General features: G+C 38.9%; 1 protein-coding gene across 1 annotated transcript in view; it reads right to left on the bottom strand.

Annotated features, from left to right (window-relative positions):
- Positions 1 to 15,223, bottom strand: part of LOC130197408 (leucine-rich repeat transmembrane neuronal protein 4) — a 44,657-nt gene that overhangs the window by 24,386 nt on the left and 5,048 nt on the right. The gene's annotated exons all lie outside the window — the stretch shown is intronic.

Genomic DNA, 15,223 nt, shown 5'->3' with positions numbered 1-15,223 from the left:
GCTGCACTTATTATAATCCTACTGGAGCTTCCATCATCGACTGTGCCTTTCTGTGGCTGTAACCGGTGGTAATATAAAAACAGAGTTAACTAAGAGAAAAATTCATGAGACTGTAAAATCTCTCCATTCAGCATCTTTCAAGTACATTAAGGGGATCATGATGGGGTGTCAGCCAACACACACGCACGCTTTAGGGGTTGCTTTAGAGCCCTTGTCATGGGTTTCCAGAATCTGTTGCGGTAAGTGTCACTGAATTGGAAAAAAAACATTGCCAGCCGCCAGACTTGAAATTGCTGACAAACAGATAATTTCCACAATGAAATTTCTTTTCCGCCCTTTGCTGTCGGACGTAACCACCACCGTGTTCACTTCACACAACTCTTTGGTAATATATGTCACTGTGTTAGTGTCATTGTAATGTAATTGTGTGTGTGTGTGTGTGTGTGTACGCTGGAGGAGAGATGTCGAGCCGGGCATGACTCCAGCATGTTTGAATGTGCTACTCTTTGACTTGCGGGTTGATGCAGTGCAGATTGAAGTAAATGCTGCAGCTGATAACTATTCATATCAGCAGCCTTGTTTTGTGAATGCATGAAGCCCCTTTGTCCACTAAGTCGAGCATGAAACCAAAATGTTAAAGTAACATTATGCAACAATTGTACCTTAAAATAACAGCTTGAAAAAAATTGTGCCGCTACAATGACTTTTAATATGGCGATTTGCGCCTCCGCCATTGCCATCGGGGGTCTGTGGGGAAATAACTCCGCTATGTAGGATTCTGGGGCCGCCCGATCCGGGGCGGATGGACTTCGACCTGCTTTCTGGCAGTGATTACGCAATGTCATATAGTGCCAGTCCACGCTCGCAGCTACAGTATAAGGGCGAAGCAAGCGAAGTCTCTTGTAATGAATTACACGTTCCAATGTAAATTATGAATATGTAGCTTTTTGGTGTTGTCAACAATATTGTATTCGATCACACGTACTCCACATTCAAACATTTAGAAAACAACGTATATTGGCTGAAAACGCGATCGGTATTTCATCTAAACTAAATGTTGTCATTCTTTTGGTTATGTTAGCATTCATCTCCGATATCACAATGAATAAAACTATGCAGTCATATTTATTTAAAATCTTTGAATATTCTTACCTTATCGGTTGACATCATTTCTTGGTTTCTGACTTCGTCTGGTCATCAATACAAGTGTATGCGAGGCTGCATCTATCGTAACTGGGTATTTACGACACTGAAGTAAACGTTAAATACTGAAGGGGGCGCTCCAAGGGAAAAACTCCATTATGGGGCTTTAAGTTAGAGCAGAAGGAGATATTTCACAAAGTGAGTTGGTGAAAACATTACAACAAAAAATGCATTATGAGAAATAGCATATCTTCACTAAGAAGACATTACATTCTTAATCAAGCCGCTTTAATATAGACGATTACATTAGCTTTTAATGGTAGATTGGGTTTGATTTGCTTTCACAGTATATCACAAAATCAGTCAAATGACGAGCAGAAAACAAAAAAAGGCTGGAAATGACGTGCATGCGAGGATAGTTTGTGTGCAGTGTGCAGTTCCTACGGCACTAAAGACACAGAAGGATATCTCTGCCACTGCAGCAAGCTCACACAGCTGTGCTCTCTGGAAATGGAGATTAACGGAGATCCGAGAGTCACCAAAACACGGAGAGGATTCAGTTCACGTCAAACATGCATGGGTTGCAAGATCAATACAAAGACCTGATCACCAATTGATGAAATGCCTCTCCTCTTGGTCTCAGAGATAATCTCACCCACTGATTTATTTGCGGTAGCAATGCTCTGCAGAACATGCGGCATCCCTGCACGTTGGTCGCTTGTGCTTTTAATGGAGAATTCGCCAGAATTACATACACACAGAAAATATGGGAGTCTGTCCACCTTAGATAAACAGAGCTCGGCATCAAGAGTGACAAAATACTTTTTTTCTTCTATACCATGACCACCATCACTCCCTACTTTAAACCAAGTAGTTGTTATTTTAACATGAATATGCCCTAACTTAAGCAAGTAGTTATTTTAACCTAACCTTAGCATCGCTGTTATTTCAACCAAAACTGAGATATTTCTTTCACTGGAGGACGTTTACAAAGCTGGCTGTGAGCCACGACGATACCATTATAGCATTCAAACAGTTGTAGTGATTTGCTTCTATGAAAGTCAATAACATTGTTTTTTTGTTGTTAATTTGAAAAACAAACTGTGCAGTACTGTAGCACACAGGGTGTGTTCACACCTGTAGTTTGATTAATTTGGTTTGGACACAACGAAGGAAAAGATTATGCATTGTTGCATTAGTTCATGTCTCATTGACTGGTCATTTTTGACTGTGACTAGGAAACTTCTAATGAGTATATTTATCTCTTCTGGTGTCACAAAGAGGCCACAAACAAAGTGATTTTTAACTTTATTAGTATTATGACTCCAAATTGAACCCATATGTTGTATAATATCATGAATAGTGGAGTGGTTTTACTGCTTTCAGCTTTCTCAGGAAATGCTCACCGCAACAACTTCCCACTCAACACTGCTTCTTTGGGTCCTGAGCAAAGCACCGGCCATGACACCATTGTGTCCACTAACAATACAACAGTAAGCACCATGTGGGCATTTGGGTGTTTACTCAAACATGTAACAGTTAACAGGGGTCGCCTCTCAATACACCACAGTGTGTCTCAAGAGCTCATCCTCTACACGTCCCTTTTTTGGGTTCTTAGCAATACTGTTTCATATTTTTGTGTTGCATGGAAAAAAATGGATGACATGCATACGTAATAATTTTGCCTCATAACAAAGTTCCCTTTACATACCTCAATATTCTCAATATAATCTGGCCTATTAACCAACATCTTTTATCGCAATATACCACAGCCAAATTAATTGAATTGCAGGGTATTATGACAAATGTGCTACATTTTTGCTAAAATAACCTGGCTAAATGTGGTGCTCTTTTTTATTTATTCATTTATCTCATGAGTTCCTTGTTTTGATTTCCTGTAAAATGTCCGACAGATTTATTTTTTCACTGACCAAAACAGGAACAAGTGTACTCTACTGTCAAGAAAAGCATCCCTTTGTTTGTCGACCAGGTTACCGACTGGTTGACCTGCTTTTTAGTTTCACTGACTGAGGAAACATGGGCACAGGAGGAGGATGTTGATGGAAAAAGACACAGCACTAAAACATTGAGTATATGGTACTTGGGGAATGGGAAATGGAAATAAATCAGATGAGGTCTGTTTAAACTCGGCTCAGTCAGAGCACATATAATCCAGACATCATGATCTGTCCCACACACTGTGCGGTGTAGATAGGCGTTGTCGTTGTCTGTGAATGACCACATTTACTGTCATTGTGGCCAGCATGGAGTGAGATTTTACACTACTATTTGCCTGATCGCTACTCACTAAAATCCCAAAAAGCATTACAGATTTTGATTGCTGAAACACCCCGCAGACCAGAGAATATTACATGCCGTTCACAAGGGGCAAGAAACAATGTTCACACAGAGGAACAACGGAGAGATGAATCCCTCGACTTCCTCTACCTGTGCACAACAACTTACACGCCAGCTAATATTCAATTTGGTACCGATGGTACAGAGAGGAGGAACGCTTCTGACTCCAGTGATTCTCCAATTTTGTATCAAATATCGAGGACAAACCTTTTGCTCATCCAGTAAAATATGTCAACATCTACACAACGGATTGGCTCGACGTGGTGGATTCATCATCTGGGAACATGACATTCATGTTCCCAGATGATGAATCCCAATGACTACCCATGATCCTCTAAGTTTTCCTCTAGTGCCACCATGTGAGTTTTCTTTGTACAATATCTCGTCAACTGTTTAAGTAATTACCATGAAATTTAGGAGAGACATTTTATGTTCCTCAGGTGATGAATCCGAATGACATTTAATACTTTGGGTCGATACCAAATACTTGCTAAATTACATTCACATTAGCCTGAGCTCTACTTTGTTTAAAGCGTTATTCAGTAAAGCTGTTAATAGACTGATCTAAAACTGTGAATATGGAGTATATTATACCTGCTATGCATCATAATATTAGCACTGTCATTAGTCAGGTTTCCATTCAAATGTCTCTTGAATTTGGACTGAAATCCCAGAAAATTGGCCAAAGTAAGTGCAAATGAATGCAGTTACTGTTCATGTTAAATTTGAAGTTTTGACTCGTCAAGATGAACAGTTAGTGTCTTAAATGATATGGTTAGTTACCATTAACCACTACAGAAGAAGAGAGACCTCACATCAGAGATCTAATCTTTACATCTTTCCAATGAGGGGGAGGCCGGAGTGATGTTTAAGTCACATGCTTCATGTATGAGATGATTTATCTGATAATTCTGTTTCTATTGCACTTTGTTGCATTTTGCTCTTATTGGTACACAAATATTTCCACCCAAGCCAAATTTGAAACGTGTCAGTCTGCTGACACCATGCAGCTCAGAGCACTGCTGTTCCCGAGGACAGCCTCACAGAGCGGCTGTAGCATGGTTGTGGACGTTTGGCCTTGTTCAACTGTTTCTTTGACAGTTTCTTTTCCTAGTAAATGTCTATCATTATGTCAGCAGTGCCTAATGACCACAAAGAAGTATAGGAACACCTCCAAATAGCAGAGGACATAAATGTTCCATTCTTAGGGAGGAAATCTCACCCCCCCGCCGACACATGCAGCTGCCTGACAGGCATTCAAGATGAGGAGGATGAGATGGCAGAGCTGCTGCCTCGTTCTCAGTTTGTGCTCACTGACTCATCGGATAGACTTGTAGCTACATGATGAGGGGGCTGTAGTTTCAGGGGAAATCACAATACTATTCTTGAGGTAGACTTCCAACATTACAGCAAAATCCTTCTAGCGGAAAAAGATATATGAGAAACTGTTCTGTCTTCATGCGGAGGGTGGAGTTCAGACAGCAATCCACCAACTTAGTGGGACATGTTGTAACGTCAACACAATATTCTCTGAAGTCTCACTCGCTCTTTTGCTGTGAATGAAAGTGACACACCAGGCAGACTATGACACCTCATGTGAATTAACTTAATAACCCTAATTAAATTAGTCATAATCAAATGAAGGGCTAAATAGGCTGTGACTGCTTCTTGCTGAGTTGAAAAAAAATTACGTCGCTGCTGTGACCATAAAACAGCATGACATGTTGTGTCAAACTATTTCATGTTGTATTTTTCTCTCTCTTCTCGCAACGTCCGACTTTTCATAAAATGCTAGATATGCTGTCAAATCTTAATACAGCAGAAATGTCACAGATTGAGTGAGCAATTCTTTTAACTGAGGGAATCCAGGACTTGTGATAACTGATTGTTAGATATGCCATAATAGGACACTCAATATGGGATTCATAATGTTGAGAAGTTCTAAGAAATGTACAGAATTCTGTGGATACCTTTGTCAAATGAAACATTGGCCCGGACTCCCCGAGAATTGAAATAGTTATTTTGTTCCTTGACTCTCACACAGACTGAAGACTGAATGGAAAAATCTTCTCTTGGATTCACTTTCGCTGTTATGCATTATCAATCTGGGGTGCTCGGTGCATGCCAGACGTGATTAAGCATTGAGGTGACATCAATTGTTTTTTTTGATATCCAACTTCCCTCATCTCTCCACACCTGTTTCTACTTCAGTTAACGATTTCCTGCCGCAAAAAGAGGGTGAGCTTGTTGCTGCGGCCGAATGTGTCTGTTGACCGAGTATATACGGCGGAGCATATAGTGAGAGTCAAAAGAGTCACGCCCTTCACTCAAACCACAGCACATCACTGCATTGCATTGTGGTCTGTTGAAGCCGATGTCAGCAGAGAAATTGGTTTCCGTGCCTCTTCTATAATGCATTTCTTTATATGATGGCGGGTCGAATGCCAGTGTGAAATTGTGTGTCTGACACCAAAACTATGTTCACCCTTGAAAGTTGAAATGTTGCAGCGGATGAAACATTAAATCTCCAAACGACAAAGTGAGTCCAGAAAAGAACATCTACAAATAGCAGGCCATTAAAATGGCTTGATAAAGCAGTTCCTTTAAGGCATTTATAATAATTGCCCAGATAAGACTGGAAATTGACAATTTAGGACTAAAGACTGTCCCACCAAAATAAATTATCATTGTCCTCCTAAGAAAACGGTATCAGTTGTTTCCACAAATGCCCCAAAAAGACTTGTGTTTGCATTCGTCCATTGGAATTATGACGCTTTAGGGAATTATGTTTTCTGTTGAAATGGAAATACTGTCACGATGTTCAAGAGTTACTGTATATGTTATATATTTTGGGGTCGGATGTAGCTCATGGGGCGAGTGATCGTCCTGCAACTACAAGGCACCCGCTTCGATCCCCGCTCGCCTCATAGTTGCATATTGAAATGTCCTTGAGCAAGACGCTGAACCCCCAGGTGCTTGACTGCAGCCCACTGCTCCTTAATAACTGTGGGATCAATACAAGTGTACATTATTATTACTAATATTATTATTATTTAAGGGGTGACCTGAGTCTGTAATAATTCAGACTTTAATAGATCGCTGGTCATTACAATTTTTACTGTAAATTGTAATGGTTTTGTGCGGCACTGAAAAGTAATGTTATATATATTTATGTACAGTATATATTGTATATTTACTGTATAAAGTATATATATATATATATATATTTACTGCATATACTATATATACCCAGTCTATATATATATACTGTGTTTTTATACATAGTATATACGGTAAATATAGTATATACGGTAAATATATACAGTATGACAGCTAAGTACTGCCACACCATGCTTCTAACACAGCTGGAGACTTTATTGCTGAAGCTCAGTTCTTGTTTTCAGTGACACATCCTGTTGATTATTGATATCAGCAATTTAGAAATGTGAGCTTTTCAGTGTCTCGAGAGTTTCCATCAAAACATACTTCTAATTAACAAAAAATGTTTTCCGCTGATTAACCATTACGGAACAAAACAACCTTGAACACAAAAGAGAAGAGAGGTTTAATAAGCTATTCAATATTCATCATGGTGTATGTGTGGCTGCAGTAGCCGAGGACCACGAGAGATTGTGTGATGGAGGGGGAATTAGTTTGATTTATCTCAGTGGACTTTTTCATTTTTCCAACAAATTAGTTTGGGTAAAAATGGGTCCTTCAATTCCATTTTATAATTTCAAGAGTTCTTTGTTGCAGTATATTGTACAGTGCATGTACAGACTCACCTAATTTGTTTATAACAGACAAGTTCATTTGATCTTTGGTTTAAGTGAAGGACCCGGTTATTGCGCAATATCAAGTGCATATCTGAGTTAATGATGTTGTCAATCAATTCTGACCTCAATTTAAAATGGATGTCAAGAAAGCGATGACGTTCATTTCTATTTTCTATGAAGCTAAATGTTTCCTCAGTGATCCACCAGCAACTATCGCTCGTCTGGCTTTCGGCCTGCGAGAGTCTGTAAATGATCAGTTAGAGACACAGATATAAGTATATATTCTGTTAGTAAGTACATCTAACCCAGAGTGGAATTCAATATCGTCTGTGTTGAAGCGTGGAGGAAGAACATCATATTTTCTGCCTGTGCCAGATTAAGCTATTAGCAAGCTGGGGCATGTTCTATTAGTACATCATAATGAGAATAATAATAATAATCATGAAAACATCAATTGGATGAAAGAATAGATCCAAAGATTAATTATTATGAGACGAAGATGAGAATTGCCATATCCATTTTAACAAACCATGTTAGATTACAGGCATCGTGTTGTTAAATGTATACCACCTACTCATCAGAGCAGCCATTACATCTGCCAAAAGTCAGCATCGTCAATATAGCAGTGTGTATATTTTGGGGAGTTCTCACCCCACGCACTGAACAACCTGAGAGGTGCTTAACACCAGAGATAGGTCTGAGGCCTGATTACGTGCATTTGAGCTAATGAATCCCATTGCAATGTTTTAACTCGGCATGAAATCACAGCCTTGGCGGGAAGGAAATGAGCAACACGTCCACTTCCCAGCTGGTCTCACGCCGGCGCTCCGTCAGACCCCTTGGCGACACTTTGCAAAGCAGTGGGCAGCCCAGCAGACGGTCGCAGTAAACACATGGTCAATGTTGTGAATTCAAACAAACAACAGCACCGATTAGTTTGGTTCAGGAAGCACATCATTGTTGGGCTTAATAAGTACATTAACTAAATGAACTAAAAGGACAGAAACATCCCAAACGTAAGTTTTAAACAACTCCTTGGGACTCAAACATCGGTCTTCTTGGTGTTTGTTGACATTTTAATTGTGTGCAAGACTTGGTAAACATTGCTGTCTATGGTAAAGTATTTATGTTACTCTACAAACCCCTTAACTATAATATTATAATTAAATGTGTTTTATGACAAACTAAAATCCTTACTAAATCAATGTAATGTATTTGGTGATTTTAATTTGAGTTGACTGAGAAAATTAACTGGAAAAAAAATCTGATCAGCATAATCTCACTCAAATGATTTAAGGCCCAACCAGGGTTACACAATCATCACAAACGCAAAGATATTGTGTTTTACTATTGAACCTGGAAGAATCACAATATATTTTAATCTGGTAACAGGTATATCATAATCAGATTTTAACTGGAAAAAATCAATTAAAAAAAGTAGGTAAACATTTTATTTTTATTTTGTATGTTACACCTAATAAGTCTATTTGGGGATAAATTAAAGCAGTTGTCCTCGTTCAGCAGTCTGGTGACATAGAACGCTTTATAATATCACGATAGACAGAAATATATTAGGGAGACTAAAAATGTATTCAGCAGAAAGGTCTCATGTTCTCATGAAAAAATATTATCCACCATGATTAAATGAGCATCTTTGTAGGTTAATGAAAGAGACCTGAAGGCAGATTTTGGTTTACCACAAGATAATATTTTAGGAGTTTCAAAACTAAGTAGTACAAAACCTAAGAAAGGCCAAAGCTGACAAAAATAGTAAATTAGCTTGAGGAACATTTACAAAAAAAGAATTGGTTATAAAGGAACAATCAATATTGAAAAGAGATAGAGATATCAAATAACTACAATCTTTCATTAATTCTTTGTAAATTGGGTATACGGTTTTGCCAATAACGTTGGTGTAAGATCAAGATTTATTCATTACAAAATAATGAATTTCCTATTTTCACAATTGTAAATATCTCTGAATCTATGTTAATTTAAGCACTCAATTTCAAAAATCTGTCTAAGTGTGAGGATGTCTTTGATATTGATGCATGATTCATTAGAAATAAGAAAATATATTGTAAATATTATGTACACTTTTAACCCATCTGATAAATCAGATTACTATCCTCCATAGATTTTAAATTACTCTAAATTACTTTCTTAAAAGGATCATTTAGAAGAAACAGCCAATTGCTTTTTTTTAATTGAACATATCAAAAGTTATCTTGATGATGGTGATGGTGTTGGAACCGTGTTTTTAGATTTTAAGAAGGCATTTGACACAATTAAACATGACAGTTTACTTTAAAAACTCTCTAAATTGAATTTATCTTTCAATGCCCTGACCGATAGGGACTATTTCTCAAATAAGTGGAAACAATGTACTATAGTGGGTTGTAAGTGTACTTCATTTGAAAATTGTAAAAAGCAGGAGTCCATCAAGGATCTATTTTAGGACCAATTCTATTATTATTTATATTTATATACACTACCATTCAAAAGTTTGGGATCACTTAGAAATGTCCTTATTTTTCAAAGAAAAGCATTGTTTTTTTCAATGAAGATAACATTAAATCAATCAGAAATACACTCTATACATTGTTAATGTGGTAAATGACTATTCTAGGTGGAAACGTCTGGTTTCTAATGAAATATCTCCATAGGTGTATAGAGGCCCATTTCCATCAACTATCACTCCAGTGTTCTAATGGTACATTGTGTTTGCTAATCGCCTTAGAAGACTAATATCTGATTATAAAACCCTTGAAAACCCTTGTGCAATTATGTTAGCACAGCTGAAAACTGTTTTGCTGATGAGAGAAGCTATAAAACTGGCCTTCCTTTGAGCAAGTTGATTATCTGGAGCATCACATTTGTGGGTTCGATAAGACTCTCAAAATGGCCAGAAAAAAAGAACTTTCATGTGAAATTCGCCAGTCTATTCTTGTTCTTAGAAATGAAGGCTATTCCATGCGAGAAATTGCAAAGAAACTGAAAATTTCCTACAGCGGTGTGTACTACTCCCTTCAGAGAACAGCACAAACGGGCTCTAACCAGAGCAGAAAGAGAAGTGGGAGGCCCCGGTGCACAACTCAGCAAGAAGACAAGTACATTAGAGTCTCTAGTTTGAGAAATAGACGCCTCACAGGTCCTCAACTGGCAGCTTCTTTAAATGGTACCCGCAAAATGCCAGTGTCAACGTCGACAGTGAAGAGGCGACTCCGGGATGCTGGCCTTCTAGGCAGAGTGGTAAAGAAAAAGCCATATCTGAGACTGGCCAATAAAAAGAAAAGATTGGTATGGGCAAAAGAACACAGGCATTGGACAGAGGAAGATTGGAAAAAGGTGCTATGGACAGATGAATCCAAGTTTGAGGTGTTTGGATCACACAGAAGAACATTTGTGAGACGCAGAACAGGTGAAAAGAGGCTGGAAGAGTGCCTGACACCATCTGTCAAGCATGGTGGAGGTAATGTGATGGTCTGGGGCTGCTTTGGTGCTGGTAAAGTGGGAGATTTGTACCAGGTAAAAGGGATTTTAAATAAGGAAGGCTATCACTCCATTTTGCAACGCCATGCCATATCCTGTGGGCAGCGCTTGATTGGAGCCAATTTCCTCCTCCAACAGGACAATGACCCAAAGCACACCTCCACACTGTGCAAGAACTATTTAGGGAAGAAGCAGGCAGCTGGTATGCTGTCTGTAATGGAGTGGCCAGCACAGTCACCAGATCTCAACCCCATTGAGCTGTTGTGGGAGCAGCTTGACCGTATGGTCCGCAAGAAGTGCCCATCAAGCCAATCCAACTTGTGGCAGGTGCTTCAGGAAGCGTGGGGTGAAATTTCAACAGATTACCTCAACAAACTAACAGCTAGAATGCCAAAGGTCTGCAATGCTGTAATTGCTGCAAAAGGAGCATTCTTTGACGAAAGCAAAGTTTGAAGAAAAAATGTTATACTTCAAATACAAATCATTATTTCTAACCTTGTCAATGTTTTGACTATATTTTCTATACATTTTGCAACTCATTTGATAAATAAGTGTGAGTTTTCATGGAAAACACGAAATTGTCTGGGTGATCCCAAACTTTTGAACGGTAGTGTATATATATATATATATAAATAACCTGGTAACAGGAAGGTGTGACTTCACTCAAGCCTGTGTCCTCACTCTAAACAAATCCTAAAAGAATTATACTAAAAGCCATGGGATCATCATCACTGTAATATTCAGAAGAAATGTAATTAATTAAATATAAGAGTTTAAATAGTGCTCACTGCCTGTAAAAATAAACAATAAAACGAATGAAGCATCTAATGAAGTATCTAATAATGGTTTATATAGTCTCTTGAAAGCCTGCTGTGTCTCACACAGACGCTAAAGCCTGCCTTGCTCATCAGCACCAGAAGCTGAGGCGCGTCACAAAGCGTCTATTTGACGCCCTGGGAATGAGAACGGGCTGAAAATGGATTCCGTGTAAATTCAGTTATTGATCAATTTTGCACAATCTACCTTTGGCATATCGAGAGACGTGTGCATAGTTAGCTTTTAAACTTTGTTTTTTGCTGATTTTTCATTTAAACAAGACATAAGTTTTGAGGGAGGTTTTTTTTGAAGTTGTTGGGTATATCTTCTTATTGAAGGAGAGCGGGCTCTGTAGTTTCAGGTCTGCGGTTCCCCTCTTGCCGTGCCTTAATCGCCCACACCTGTGTCTGATCAACCACACCTGAATCTCATTCAACAATCAGCGGAGCTCCCAGAAACTATGGCACTTATTGAACAGCAGTGCCTTCATATTTCTCTCTCACACACACACACACACACACACACACACCTACAGACACAGAACGTCTGCAGAACGTGAAACTTGTTTTCGAATAAATGCTCAAATTTCCATAATTATATAAATGTGCGTTCCCCAGCTTCATAAAACACATTGTGCCACTGTGATCCAGCACAAACATCTATTACTGAGTTTGGTATGTTTAAAATGTTTTATTATTACTGATGAAAAGTGATACATTCCACTAAATAATGTTTTGTAAGTGCTGCTACAGCCAATACACTTAATCAGCAGTATCACTCTGCATTTTGCTGCAATTGTGTTTGAGTGGAGCGGACCTAAGTCCATTTTTCACAAAATCATCATGTATGATACAAGAGAAGTGGTCTACCTCTGTGGACCCATGGATCATTGAAATCCAGCCTTGCAGATGCAGTCATTTTCAATTCCACCAAACAAGACGACTAAGAAAAAATTGGTTTCATGAAAAAAGATATTGCTTTTAAAAAAAGTATTCAAAATACTGATTATGATTTTTTGATGTTCTCATAAATTACACACCTACACTTACACGTTTCCCGCAGCATACAAACTGATGTGTCAAAGACATGACGCATCCTTTTGTGTAAGAGGCCATTCCGCTCATGTGGTTAACCTTTATTTGTTTGGCAAGTGAATAACAAATATTGAAAACTGTCAAACTTCCTTCACATGATGGAATCCGGCCTTCTGTGCATTTACGCACAGATGAAGGACACGCTGCCATCTTGGCAAGCCGAAGCGAACACTTTTGATCGCTCATCATCTTGTTTCTTTTTCGTGACATTTCAAAGATGGGGCTCAAATTCGAGAGCCTAAAAATTAAACAAATGTTTGTTGAATACAATGTACCCACAGCTGCAGGATTTGTAAGGCAAACACTGATTAGATCCATAGGAGCCATTAGTTTTCAATATAACCAGGAGCCGGATGCGGGGTACCACATTTCAAAGTGCTAATGCTGGGGAAATAAAAACAATTTAATGCATGATTAAGGCTCGTGCTGGCCTACATTGCTACTTTAAAACCTAGTTTGCTCATCAGAGTGTTAACATTACAATGATCCTGACCCTTTCGCTTGTAATAATTAGTGAAGTTGAGAATTATTATATAGTTATTTTTAGTCAAGCAGTTCAGCCAGCAGTGGCACACCTTCCTGTCTCCTCACTTCATCTCCTCTCTCACAGCCCACTTTAATGATCTATGAGCAGGATCTCCTCAACTTATTCTTTTTTGCAAATTCTGCCCAAGTACAAGAATGTCCTCTGGCTGAGACGGTGGGCTTTTCACTGAATATTTTTCAAACTAACTTTGCAGGAGATGATCCGTGGGTGGACGTTCCCCACTGCAGTTGCTCTGTGAGCACACGGCATTCGAGGGAGAAAGGGCATCTTTTTTTATTTTATAATGTGCTACAGGAAGACTGTGGAACCACACAGTTCAAAGTGTTCATCGAAATGTATTCTCGCCGAATTCAGTCTGCAATGCCGAAGCCAACTTTCTGAGCTGAAGGAAATCTATAGAAACAAATTTACTCCACGTTGATCTACACATTTGCAGAAGATAACAGGCTTCAATTACAAAGCTCTTTCTCCTAATTGAAAATGCAGCTAATAGCCTAAGTGCTTTCTATCTTGGATAGGGGCATTCATTTGCTTTTGATTGTAGCTTTTGAACCACTGAGCAGCCTTTTTTCACATACATCTTCATCCCTTCAATCTTTCTTGACACTCTCCACTGTGTGCCATTCAATAAAAAAAGCATTCTCATATTTCAGGGGAGATTTTGCTGCATGGCCTCAATTGTGATGCTAATAGCCCACGACACTATCACTGCACATCACAGGCTTCTTGCAATGTGACCCAGACTGAATCATGTTGCAGGTTGCATGGCTTTCAAACCTTATACTGCATTTGATCAAATATCGCAGCTATTTGAAAGTATAAAAGCACCATTCTGTGTTGCATAAAAAATCTGGTTGTGGTTTTTGAAAATCCTGTACAATGGCTTCTTACATGACATTGCAGTGTTTGGAACAATTGAACACACACACACACACAGAAAAAAAAATCCCATTACATTTTTAACAACTAAGGCTGCTCTCTTGAGCTGTAGAGGGCAAGGAATAACAAAGCTGAGGGAAGTCTCGGCTCCTTACCTCTGATGGGCTATTAGTTATTCTAGCTTGCAAAAGCCCCATTAGGTATGCCATTTAATGCTCCCATGCCACATTCTCACTTGAAAGCTACAAGATTGATGAGCCGACCACCTCACCTCAAGCATCGTGTGTGTTTGACAAAAGTCTCTGCCACAGATAATCGAAAAAAATAACTGATGTAGCTCCCTGTGTACTTCGTAGTATGTGACAATACTAAACACAATGAAACATCTTTGTGCTGGCCTCTCCAGTGGCTTCAGGAAAGGACAATACAAGAATGTAAGTGTAAACCACTGACTTAGGACATGTTATGAAATGATTTATAGGGTCCGAGTGGAATACAGAACATGTGCTGTGCAGGTTTGTAAGATAACAACTTGTCTCTGAAACGACAGGAGGAAGATGTCTCCTGTACATCACAGCAGGTTAGTTTGACAAAAGGTGCGGGGAAGATTCCAGTGGAATGGCGTCTTTTCCCAAGCAGCATCACCAAATCTCATTTAACCATACTGCTAAATAAATTGAACAAAAAAGACGCTGGACAAAGAAGGACAGATGCATAGCATCAGGGGGGGAAAAAGACTACACAGGCGAAAAAGTGCCTAATTAAGCGTGAGCAAATTGATTAGTCCTTCTGTCGAGTCTCAATCCCTCGTATCACTCGCTCAGTCAGCCATGTGAAGCAGTCTGGCTTGAGGATGATGATTTTACTTTTTAGACAAAGTCTCATTTGTGTAGCCGAATACTTTCTTTATCTTTCTGAGATTAAACAATAGCAGCATTATGGAGTTTATAACTGCAGAAGTACACTAAAGCTGGACAGAAAACGAGCCCAAATGCATAAATGATCTTTTATTTGGCTGCAGGCCTTTATAGTGTTCTCCTGAAATTTGTAAATTAAACTTTAGACTAAAATCTTAAGTACAAGATCACTAGAGGGAGAACATGAGAATGGGACATATG

The sequence above is a fragment of the Pseudoliparis swirei genome, chromosome 7 (genome assembly GCF_029220125.1).
Source record: "Pseudoliparis swirei isolate HS2019 ecotype Mariana Trench chromosome 7, NWPU_hadal_v1, whole genome shotgun sequence".
Lineage (NCBI taxonomy): Eukaryota > Metazoa > Chordata > Actinopteri > Perciformes > Liparidae > Pseudoliparis > Pseudoliparis swirei.
Note: the sequence above shows the minus strand (reverse complement) of the source record. Positions and strands in the feature narration are given on the sequence as shown.